Consider the following 12,630-nt stretch of genomic DNA (forward strand, 5'->3'; position numbering starts at 1 on the left):
TTGGAACACCATAAGACAGGATAGTAAAATGTAGTGTAAACTTATGAAGTCAATATTTGCATCGATATAAATTAATAACACGAAGGAAATTGTAAAGAAATCGTTAAACCAAACGGACGTATATATTGTTGAAAGTTAATATACAGAAACTAGGGTAAACACTAAAAATTCATATTTCAATTTATTTCTAACTTACAAGTAATTATAGACAAAGAAAAAATACAGCTTACAGTTGATATTTGTATCAATGATAACATTTTTATAAATTAAAAGCTCTTTTTAAAAAAAAGATAAGCGAGATCTTTAATACATCTATGTTTAAATCTTTGTGATTTTAAATTTCTAATAGACTAATTAACACATACGTGTGATTTATAACACGAATGTATTAGGCCTATTGACTATCACCGATACATTAGGCCTATTGGTTATCACTAATCAGGTTAATACAGTAGGTGCATTATTAAAGGTTTAACGGTCAAATGGGTTAGATACTGTGGGTGTGGTTCTCAGGGACGCGAATTCAAAATGCAAATGTTCCTTGTTTTTATTTTAATATATCAATTAAAACTAAACAGTATTTAGCATAATGATGTGACTCAATATCTTTTTAATATGAACTGATGTAATCATGTAAGAACTAGTTTGTATTGATGTTATCATGTAAGAACTAGTTTGTATTAATGTTATCATGTAAGAACTAGTTTGTACTGATGTTATCATGTAAGTTCAAACTAGTTCTTACATGATAACATCAGTACAAACTAGTTCTTACATGATAACATCAATTCAAACTAGTTCTTACATGATAACATCAGTACAAACTAGTTCTTACATGATAACATCAGTACAAACTAGTTCTTACATGATAACATCAATACAAACTAGTTCTTACATGATAACATTAATACAAACTAGTTCTTACATGATAACATCAATACAAACTAGTTCTTACATGATAACATCAGTACAAACTAGTTCTTACATGATAACATTAATACAAACTAGTTCTTACATGATAACATCAATACAAACTAGTTCTTACATGATAACATCAATACAATCTAGTTCTTACATGATTACATCAGTACAAACTAGTTTTGATGTTATCATGTAAGAACTAGTTTAACAAATGTTTTATTATGTTACTCTTATAAATATCACATGTACTCAGTATATTTATTAGAACATTAAATATGAATCAATAACATGGAAACGCTATTGGAGGTTAACTCAATGTGTATGACTTGTATATAAGATTTTAGTGTTTTTTTACTTTTTTCTGTAACTGTCTAAAATAAATGCAAATTAGTACCTTTCAACGAAATTTATGTTATAATTTTAATCGTTTGTATTCTTATATGTTTAATTAGTAAATCGTATCATCAACTAATACACACTGAATAAATTAAACAACTAGAATCTTCATCTCTAATGATGTTCGTTTATAGATTACACATAATATGTAACAGACTTTTATAGTTGATAAAAGACAACTTATGATGGTTAGTATACACATCGAAGTTTGCTGCTTAAGAACATTTTTATTTCTGTCACACGTTATTAGTATAGTCATCATTTGTATACTTGTAAAAATTGTTATAGTTTCTTGAGAGTTGTTTAACCTAAAGTTAATTTCTTTACAAGCTTCCATGAAATTTCAGTGTTATGGTTTTCTTGACAGCAACATCTTTATGATATGTTGCTCCCAGTGACTCAACAGCAAATTTGCAGGCTAACGACGCTAAAACTCGAGTTACAATACCCGTGGTGAGCAGAGTACAGTTAGCTCATTGTGTAGCTTTGCGTTTAACAGTAACCGAGCAAACGTGCTGATTGACGAAATACAGTATCAGTTACAAAATAAAAACATTTTCTTGTACAAGTATTTTGTTTAATTATTATATTAAATGTTTACCGATAACATATAGCTGTATGGATGTTTATATTAATATTAAAACTCTCGCAGTCATTTGTAAGTAAACTACTATAACGCCGTCGCTTGCTTTTTGTAAAATAACTCAAAATACAACCATACAGACATTAACTTAAAAACTGAAAAGAAATTCTGACTTGACTTCTAATCATAATGTTTAACTAAGAAATATAAATCACGAATCAATAATTACAAATATATAAAAACTACTTTTCATAAGTTTTAATTGAGACTACAGGTTCTTAGATTAAAGATCAATGCTTTAGTATCATTCAGTATCACTAGGGATAATTTTTAGAAGAAATATCAGAGAGTAAACTGTTTTTCATTATTGGATAAATTGCTTTGAAAAACATATAGCCACGTTGGAAACAATGAAATATATCTGAGTTTAAAAAAGTGACGTACAATGATAACAAAACCACTTTTCTCCAAGTAACAATCTGTTAATCCTATTACCAGGTAGCATTTCATCACATTTTTTGTATTCTTGGAATCACTGTCTAGCTAGTCGATGAATTTCTTCCCGACAGCTTTTGCCGGTAGGAAATAATATGATGTAGTTAATACTTGAAATTTTTGGTACATGGCGAAACTACATAATTACAAAATGGAGAAAAACAAACTCAATTGTACGTTTCACAAATATGGCATCTATTAATACCATGATTTCGCCCGTAAAGGCAATATCAAGGAAAAGTATGGCAGTAATAAATTAAATATTTGCGAAGCTTACAGTTATCTTTGATTTCCTCAATTTTGTAATGATATGATGAATACAAATCCGAATTTTGAGAAGATCTTAAACACTGTTGTCTGAGACGCAGTATTGATCTACTAGCATGTATTACTATAGGTGTTTTACTGCTCTCCTCTTTATTATCGAACAAACTATCGTTAATTGTTGTTAAAAATTTGAATTTATATTTATCCATGATGAGCATTCTTGTCCAACTTTGCTCATCTAATTATTTGAAGTCTGAATCCACTTTAGCCCTTTTAATTTGGCTGTCTCTCTTAAACAATGGTGTTAGTGCAGCTACTAATCCATGGATACCACTTCGTGTTGTTGTCTGTCTAACTGTTCTAGAGGTATCAATCAAATCAATACTTACAGCTGGGTCATTTGGAAGATCTCTACTAAATTGTATCACATAAAGAACATACCATGAGTAGCCTAACATTACTTTTCAAGAGTTTGGGCTTTCTGTCTCGACCACTTTACTTATCAACAGTACCATTCTCACATACACTGTTTACAGTTTCCATACAACTCTTACTGAAACACATGCCACTTCATTTCGTTGCATGAACTTGCCTACTTTAGCCAAAACTTTAATTTCTACACGTTAGACACGAGGAATTTCTGTTCTGAAGTCGTAGGTGTATTCGCCATACTATTGTTGTGAAAAGTATGATTACCTGTAAATATACATTTTCTGTTGTGGTACTGTTTGGTCGACTGAACGACAGTCAATCACAATGTAAACTATCAACATTGTGTCCGTATTGTTGTGTAGTTTATTTTCATACAATATCAGTCCAATAATATTTGCAGTTTATTCATTGTTTCCATAATCATTTCCAATGCTATGTATTTGTATTACTAAGTGATAGGAAGAACAGCAGAAAAAAAGAAGGTCCAAGTTAAGCTGTCGTTCCACGTAATGAAATCTAAGGCTCAGCTCTGAAAAGTTTCGTTTTGTATGTAAAACGTTATGTATTTGTTATACTATTTTAAATATATTTTTTGCATCAAACAGAAAAATTTAAACTTACACCACCGCAAGGGGATGAAAACTAGCTAGATATAGGGTCTTTTTAGCAATGAAAAAATTTAAAAGTACTTAGATAAAAAGAAACACCAATGTAAGTCTAGTAAAGCTGAACTACAGCCTTGAGTTATTTCTCTAATGGCATTGGTCTGTAAACGATAGACTACATGCTTTGTCAGTTACCGTAGTAGTGTCAATCAACTAAGCTTGAACTAAACACCTTCTATTACTACTATAATGCATGAATCTGATAGATGCGGAATATGTATTTATTATACGGGTGTTAATAAAGTAAGGCTGAACTGTGTATTTTATATAGCTCAGTACGTGCCATTATAGCGTGAACTTAATGAGGGAAGTTACATTATGCCCTGAATTACGTATTTGTATTGTTATCATACCAGTGAAGATCAAGTGAAGTTTTCTTCAGGGAAGTTGGATTGGCTAATGTCATTGTTTCACTTTAACCTTTCCCAAAACTAGCTAGACTAGTAACTGACTATCAATGTCTGGCATTTGGCTCCGGTTCCATTTCTTTAACTTGCTTTTATTAGTTCGAAACTTAATTTTTATATCTTGTGGTTTTTGTTCACTTACCATGTGCATCACAAGCTCGTACATTTAATCAATTTATATCTTTCTTTCCTTGTATCGATGAGTTCGGTTTCTTTTAGAAGGAACTTGGGTCTAATGGCTTGGTGTAATATGGTCTATTGATCGCAATACATGCTTCAAGTCCGGAGTTGAGGGGCATCACGGGTCCACTTTGTTTGCTTCTAACTCAAATCATGCACGTAAAGGCTGAAACTTGAGACGTGTTGAACTGTAGCAGAAGAACAGCAAGATCACGATGAAGATTGGACAAAAAGTTAGATAGCCTGATAAAAAATATCTCAGTGTGTTTCTTTTATTGTGTGGTGTTTCAAGAAAGATGTCGCCGGTAGGTTAAATGTCAATATAGATAGAAAAGATTTATAGTTGCTTCATGTTCTGTATCACAAAGTTCGCTTTACGAGCAGTTTTCCAGGATAAATAATCGTAGGAATTATTATTAGACTGTGGATGTACAGTTTAGTAATGGTACAGACCAAACACATTCACCTTAAGCCTTTTTCATATTTATTAATCAAGGAAAACTGTTTTTGTTATTTTATTTAAAAGTACGCAATGCAATTTAAGTAACGATATATATCTATATATGGGGTGTAGTATTCACACTTTGTACTTATTTACACCATTTTTTACAAGATGAAACTTGTGTCTTTGTATCATTCACCATTTTCTTGTGAAACGCAGCTAAATTGTAGTTTGTACTTTCAGTAATCTGTTGCATAGTAGGGACACAGTTTGTTTATTGTTGCCGGTATGTGGTATGCTGTGAAACTAGGTCACAAGTTGTCTTGTTGTTGTAAGTTATCTGCTGTGAAACAAGGTCACATCTTGATCAGTTGTTGTAAGTTATGTTGTAAAAGAAGGTACATCTTGACTTGTTGTTCGGGTTATCTGTTATGGAAGAAGTTCACAGCTTGATCTATGTTACAAGTTATCTGTTATGGAAGAAGATCACAGCTTGATCTATGTTACAAGTTATCTGTTATGGAAGAAGTTCACAGCTTGATCTATGTTACAAGTTATCTGTTATGGAAGAAGTTCACAGCTTGATCTATGTTACAAGTTATCTGTTATGGAAGAAGATCACAGCTTGATCTATGTTGCAAGTTATCTGTTATGGAAGAAGTTCACAGCTTGATCTATGTTACAAGTTATCTGTTATGGAAGAAGATCACAGCTTAATCTATGTTACAAGTTATCTGCTGTGAAACAAAATCACATCTTGATTTGTTGTTGTACGTTATCTGCTGTGAAACAAGGTCACATCTTGACTTGTTATTGGGGTTATCTGTTCATAACTTGATCTACGTTACAAGCTATCTGCTGTGAAACAAGGTCACATGTTGGTTGTATGCTGTGGAAGAAAACAAATTATTTTCCACTGCTTTGTCCAAAAACAACACCAAACAAACAAGGCCACACTTTGTTATGTGCTTGATATGTTTTGTTACAGCAAAAAAGAAAACAAATGATGTGTACTTTCTTTGATCTACCTGAATCAAATGTTCATTTTAATTTAGTTTGAACTTATAGACATCTGTTTTGAAACTAGATATAGTTTAGCTTTCAATTTTAGATATCTCGTCGAACAAAAAACGATTATTATTATAATTTGTTTTACTTTCAGAGTTCTATTTTTTATTTTTTTTGCAGAATGATGATAGGTTATACTTCTTCACGTAGACTGTGTAGAAACCAGTTAGACTGCTATGTTAAAAAATAAGACTTTTTGAATTATAAAAAAAAATAACATTTCACAACCCGCATCCCGTGATAGATGCATTTTCTGTAAAAAAAACTTCTTGTTGACAGTGGCAAGTAAGATTTTAAGTTTACAGAAGACAGAAACTCCCATGAAATTAATGTCAAAAATCTAAATTATATATAAACCCATAAGAACAGTGAATGTTATAAATCTAAATATATTCCACAACCCTTAAGGGGCTTTTGATCAACAATGAAATGAAAAAGTATGCTGAGCAATATCAAGGTTAGCGATATAACAAGTAATGCAAAATATCTAGAATTCTGGATACAATCCACGCCCCATAAAAACAGGTGTCCCCCGGTGGGACAGCTGTAAATTTTTTCGGACTTACTACGCTAGAATCCGGGGTTCGATTCCATGCGGTGGACACAGCAGATAATCTATTGTGACTTTGATTTACAAAAAAAACAACAAGAAACACGTTAGTTAAACGGGAATATAAATAAAATATTAAAAAAACACATCTTAGCCACGCCCTTTCTTAAATAAACTAATCATAGCACTCTAAGAATCAGATAATCTCTGCAGTCCGACTTCATGACCACTCAACGTACGGTAAAGTAAGATCAGTTTCTCTAATTTTCGTAGAGAAGTAAACTAGTGATTCGTGTGCGTCAGAAGAAAAGCTTTGGGTCTGATTATAGCAAGTGCAACAAAATTCTTGAAGCCTACAGTGATTCTGAACTGACTGTCGAAGTCGGCCATTCATTTGTGATTAATAGATTTACAAGTAAAAGTACGCGTCCCCAGTGACGCGAAAAGTTTAAGTTAATCTATCAATTTAAATTATTTCATGGACTTTAAAAAAAAGGTTAATTGTGTTACACTTTTGGTGTCACTCAGAGCCAAAGTTCTGAGCTACTTATACCCCCCCCCCCCACTGCGAAAAGTAATTGTTGAGCATTTCAGTCATGCTAAGAGCCGATCAACAATAACATACGATAAATCTACATTTTTTCTTTAAGGTACGTCATATTTTAAAATGTGAATGATAGTGTGGTTAATTCCTAACAATATAGTGTAGAATATCCTGCTTGCAAAATGAAATTTGGCATCAATATTATTCATGCCTGTTCTCCCGTCATTTAAAAAGTGAATGTTGAGTTTTGCTTGCGTGCGCAGCTTTTCAAAGGGGAAACAGACGAACGCTTGGACAGACATCACGGTTCGCAATATATATATAAAATATTATGGCAATTTGATTAGAATTACTTTTCGGAGATAACATGTCTAGTAGTGGTCAATTTAAAGTGACAATTACATCATCTTTTTGTTTCTCTCTCTCTCTTTCTCATTTTGTGAGTTTATCATCTTAAGTCAGTATTATGTTTATGTTTGCTGTTTACATCCACTGTCGGTGTTCTAAAATATCTTGTCAGTACACTGTAGTGTAATCACGTCTATTTTACATCAGATATTTCTCGCATTCATAGCTCACTCTACGTCCATATACATCGTGTTTATACATCATGTATTTTTAAGATTGGAACGGCAAGTAGTTCAATCTGATACACGCTAGGGCTGAAATATATTCCATCACAGGAACAGCGTTCAATAATTTAGTACTAGCGTCTTTCGTTCGCTCAGACATCCCAATCCAGCTCCACTAGTGCAGTTTCTATTTGTTGTACTAGAGATGCTCTATATACTAATTATCTGAGACTCGGTTCAGGATTGGTAAATAGTCTGTTACATTTTCTGAGACTCGGCTTAGGATTGGCAAATAGTCTGTTACATTAAGCTGACATTAAGCAAGAAACTGTTAAAACATAAGTAGCAAGCTACACTCCACGTTTCTTATGTATATTTCAGAAGCTTACTAGATAATGGCTTATAAGCTCTTAGTGCTTATTTCAGCTTAAGAAACGTTCCTAAACAGAATCTCTTAACTACTGACCTGTAAACTCTTTAAGTTTTAGTCAGATTCTCGTTTTTTTTTTTTAATTAGTTTTGAGTAAAACTATATTAAATGAGAAACTGGTAGGATATAGTCAAATTTGTTTTATATAATCTTTGATGTGAAGAAACATATTAATGCGTTGAAAAGATTATTAAGTTTCAAAATGTAAGAACTACAGCCTGATCGGATGATAATGTGCCTATCTTAAACTTATCTCTATTATATAATTATTTGGCACATTTTATAACCTATCTGTGAACAACGTGATGACATAGAACTATGTAATTTATCTTGATGAATCCTTCCACGAGAAGCTAAAACAATAGAATCAACTTTGATCTAACTACTGGCCTTATTTCAGGCGCAGTTTCATTTTTGAGATGTGGAATACGAAGGATCTATTATAAAAGCTGAACAAAACGCTAGGTAGCAGACACTGTTATAAAGGATACTAAATAATGACGTAGTCGAGATAAGCATTCTTATTGTATATCAACGAAAGTCGAAAAGGTTTTTTCTCTCACGTTAACAAGCTTGCCAGTAAGTCCAACTTTTACTCATTATGCCTAATATTAATTGTCAAAATAATTGTTTAAGGTAGCGATAATAATTGTTATGTTATAGGCAATAAAAATGATACCTCTTGAAATACGTAGCTTTTCAATGCAATTCGTCAACTCTTGTGTCTGAAAAATGTAGATTTTTGAAATCTGACTCTTCCGTGATTGGAAATTGAATTTATTTCTAGCGATATCTATTGATTTGCACAAATACGTAATAAGTATATCTTGCAAGCAAGAATTAAGAAATTTCCTAGATTTTTATCTGCAGTGTTTTGTGTGTGACAGTCATTTACTTTTTCCAGGACTTTCCCAACACATCCAGTACAAAATAACTGAGTTGGCTCAATACTTGTATGTTGGGCTTGAAATACAGTTTTTCCTCCAATATTCTGACAAAGGTTGTCGCGTTCGTAGTTCCGTGATAAGCCACGGTGAAGTTTGCTGGTGTCTGTGTTCTCGCACATAACGCTCACACAGACGAGTAGTGAACTTGTAGTGAGAAGGACGCGTGGAAGTGAGCTCTTGTAACCGGAAAGGAAAGGTCAAAGTCAATTCTGATTTTTTCTGGAAAGTTGACAGTGATTTTCTTCAACAGTTGCATCAAATTTTCGTATGCTTACTAAAGTTTAGAGGCTAGGGTATTATTGGACGTGTTTCTTAATACTGTGTGATAGATTTCAACTTGTGGACACGGGGCGGTTCAACTTACTAAAAGCCATGTTACGTGGCATGGATCGAGGCCGTGGACTTGGAGGGCCATGGTCCAACTTGTTCGAAAAATTTCAGCATAAAAGTCAACAAAGTATAAACAAAAACAGGTGAGTCAGATCCTGGGAATCAAAACAGGTATCGCTGCTTATCTATTTTAAACCTACAGTTGTTTTTACGTGTGTAAAAAATAAAAACCTAAAATGTTTGATACCCATACCCTGAAAAGAATATATTCTGAATTTAAAGTTTTATGTAAGACAGCAACACTCACAAAATTAAGTTATATATGTAATATCTACCCCAAATATAGAAAGGAATGTCCTGGGATAACTATCGTATTTAAACATGAACGTTTGAAAAGACGAGTAAATGATTGGCAGTTCAGTAGTGTTGATAAGAGCGCTTTTACGAGAGGGGAGATTTGTAAGCTGTGCAATACGATTTAAGCCACATAACTAAAGCACTGAAACGTTTTTATAGTAACGGGAAGGTAATTGCAAACAAATAACGTTCAGAAATCGGGTGAGTAAGTTAGGACTAGTTGTCGAGAAGTGTAAAGCTCATTTGATTAAGCCAGATTCTTAGTTCCTGTTTAAATAAAGATTTTAATCAGTAACAAAATATCAACAGAAGATCTAATTTATAAGCATTGAGGAAAATTTAAAATATATTTTATAAAAAAAAACATATAAGATTAATGGAAATGGAAGTACAACAATAGTTGCAATTGAAAACGGTTGAAAATATTGAGCGTATTTATAATAAAAATATAATATCAACTTCTTTTTCCGTAACCAAAAATTCTTAATGGATAATAAAACGTTAGTGCTTCATAACGAAATACTGAAACATACGTTGGCTAAGGAAAAATACAGAACATGTTTTTGTTGGGTAACAAAATATAATCACTGTTTTATGGTTTATACGGCAAAAGCTGGCGAAGCATTGGGATCTAAAACTAATAACGCGTGAAAAATTATTTAAATTGCAGTTGTATTTTTTAACATTCATCTTAATTTGTCCGCTTCAGGTTTTAAACCAGAGGTGCGTGTAAAAATAGAACTTCAGTTCTACCTTTTGTTTCCCACACGTCACTGTTCAGGAGGCCTTAAATTCGAATATCAAAACACATTATTATTGGATAACAAAACAGAATCAAATTCTTGTTAAGCATAACTTGGGGAACAAAACGAAAAGTTTAAAATTTCAAATAGACAAATTAAAAGGAATGCAGACAGAGATGACAAACATCTGTAACATAAATGATTTTTATCACAAAAAATTAGGCTTGTTGGATAATGAAAGTTTTGTTAGATTCCGAGACTACAACAACACATTGTTGCAGGATAACAAAGTTTATGTAATATATTGTTGCTATAGGCAAACACGCCTATAAATCAATTCATTTAGTGTGTGTTCTTGGAGCATTTTTTGACATATTTGGCCATATATATAGTAAAACCTAGTAAATGAGGATATTTTTCATGTTATAAAAAATCAAAATAACCATTTAATTAACTCAGTGTTTTTAGGACGTTAACATTAAGATGAAAGAACTTTATTAGTAAATACGCTTCATGTTCACAAGCACTGATCATAGCATCTCGTATCCCCGGTGGCCTGAAGAGCTCTGGATTGAGCGAAACGCATTGTCAGCAACGGATATGACAAATACAGCGTTGTTGGAATACTACTATACGCTCTACAATTCTTGAAAATGCCTAAGGGACCAGATACGGCATGTAGTGTTTAAAAATGTAATAAGCCTAACACTAATATCTTACGACAAGTATAATAGCATTGCTTTATTTTATCATATCATCATTTTATACATTCATCAACTTTCCCCTTCAACTAAAAGCTTGTTTATTTTCTATGTCACTCTTCATATTAGATCATTTTAAATTATTTCTTAGGAAATAATAATTTCCATAATTCAGATTAACTGGCGGTGTCGCACACACACACACTGATTCAAAAACATCTCAACGGACAGTCCATTAACTATTTTTGTGGGAAGTATATTTTCTGAATACGTTCTGAAACTTATTTGTTCGAGTAATTTCAATACATCAAATTTTCAAATCAAAATAACATCTCAGTGTCAATCAGGTGGGTGCTATTATTCCATGATTTATTGAACTCATGTTTTAGTTTACTTTATCAGGAAATGAGACATGCTTAAATTAGTTTCTCGTCACTTTTTGTTCCATGTTAACATTCTAGTGTTTTGTGTTCTTGTGGGTGACGATTTTTGAACTCATTGTTTTAAAAACAGGTGATTTATTTCTTAGAAAACTTAATTTTTAGAAAAAGATAATTTGTTTAGGTTAACTATAGGGATATATCACAAAATAATATATCGTTTCAATACTAGACTATAAAATAACTTTCATCATAATAATTGACTATACAATAACATTATCATCTTAGATCACAAAATTGCATTTCATTGTAGTCCAGCTTTAAGAAATGTTTTATTGTAATTACGCTCTATAAAATAACATGTCATTCGTCCTACGAAACATTAGTCTGTTGTTTTTTTGTTCATGAAGTGTCTTACGAAGCATCAGTCTAGTGGAGAGATTTTTTTGTTCATGAAGTGTCTTACGAAGCATTAGTCCGGTGTTTTTTTTACATGAAATGTTCTACGAACCTTTAGTCTGGTGGAGGTTTTTGTCCATAAAGTGTCTTACGAAGCCTTAGTCCGGTAGGTGTTTTTGTCTATGAAGTGTCCTACGAACCTTTAGTCCAGTAAGTTGTTAGTCCATGAAATGTCTTACGAACCATTAGTCCGGTGGGGTTTTTTTTGTACATGAAATGTCCTATGAAAAATTAGTCCGGTGGGTTTTTTTGTCCATGAAGTGTCCTACAAACCTTTAGTTTGGTGGAGGTTTTTGTCCATAAAGTGTATGTTACGTATTAGAATTTCAAATGATCTGAAATTGAGTTAAATGATAAATTTAGTAGGTAAATTGTACTTTATATTTAACAGTTAAGTAAAAGCCGATATATAGTCAGTTTATGACATTTGCCAACAAGATTGATACACACAGTTTTCTTTTTTAACACAAATATGTTTTAATATACACACAACAATATAATTTACAATAACAGTTATTACAAAAAGTTATTACAAAAAATGATTTACAAAAAAAAAGTTTCACAAACATACAAACAATATAAAGTCTTCTTTCTAGTCTGGAACTTCCTTGATATCTTACTGAGAGTTCACGATGAGCGAGTTAATTACGAGTTGACATAGGTACGATTCGCTTAACCAGAAGCTAGCTAGCTTTGTCCTTTGCCACACACGCTGAGTTTCCACCGTTGAAGTTAGGTAATGTTTCGTAAAAGTATTAATG

This window comes from Limulus polyphemus, unplaced genomic scaffold, assembly GCF_000517525.1.
Source record: "Limulus polyphemus unplaced genomic scaffold, Limulus_polyphemus-2.1.2 Scaffold771, whole genome shotgun sequence".
Taxonomy (NCBI): domain Eukaryota; kingdom Metazoa; phylum Arthropoda; class Merostomata; order Xiphosura; family Limulidae; genus Limulus; species Limulus polyphemus.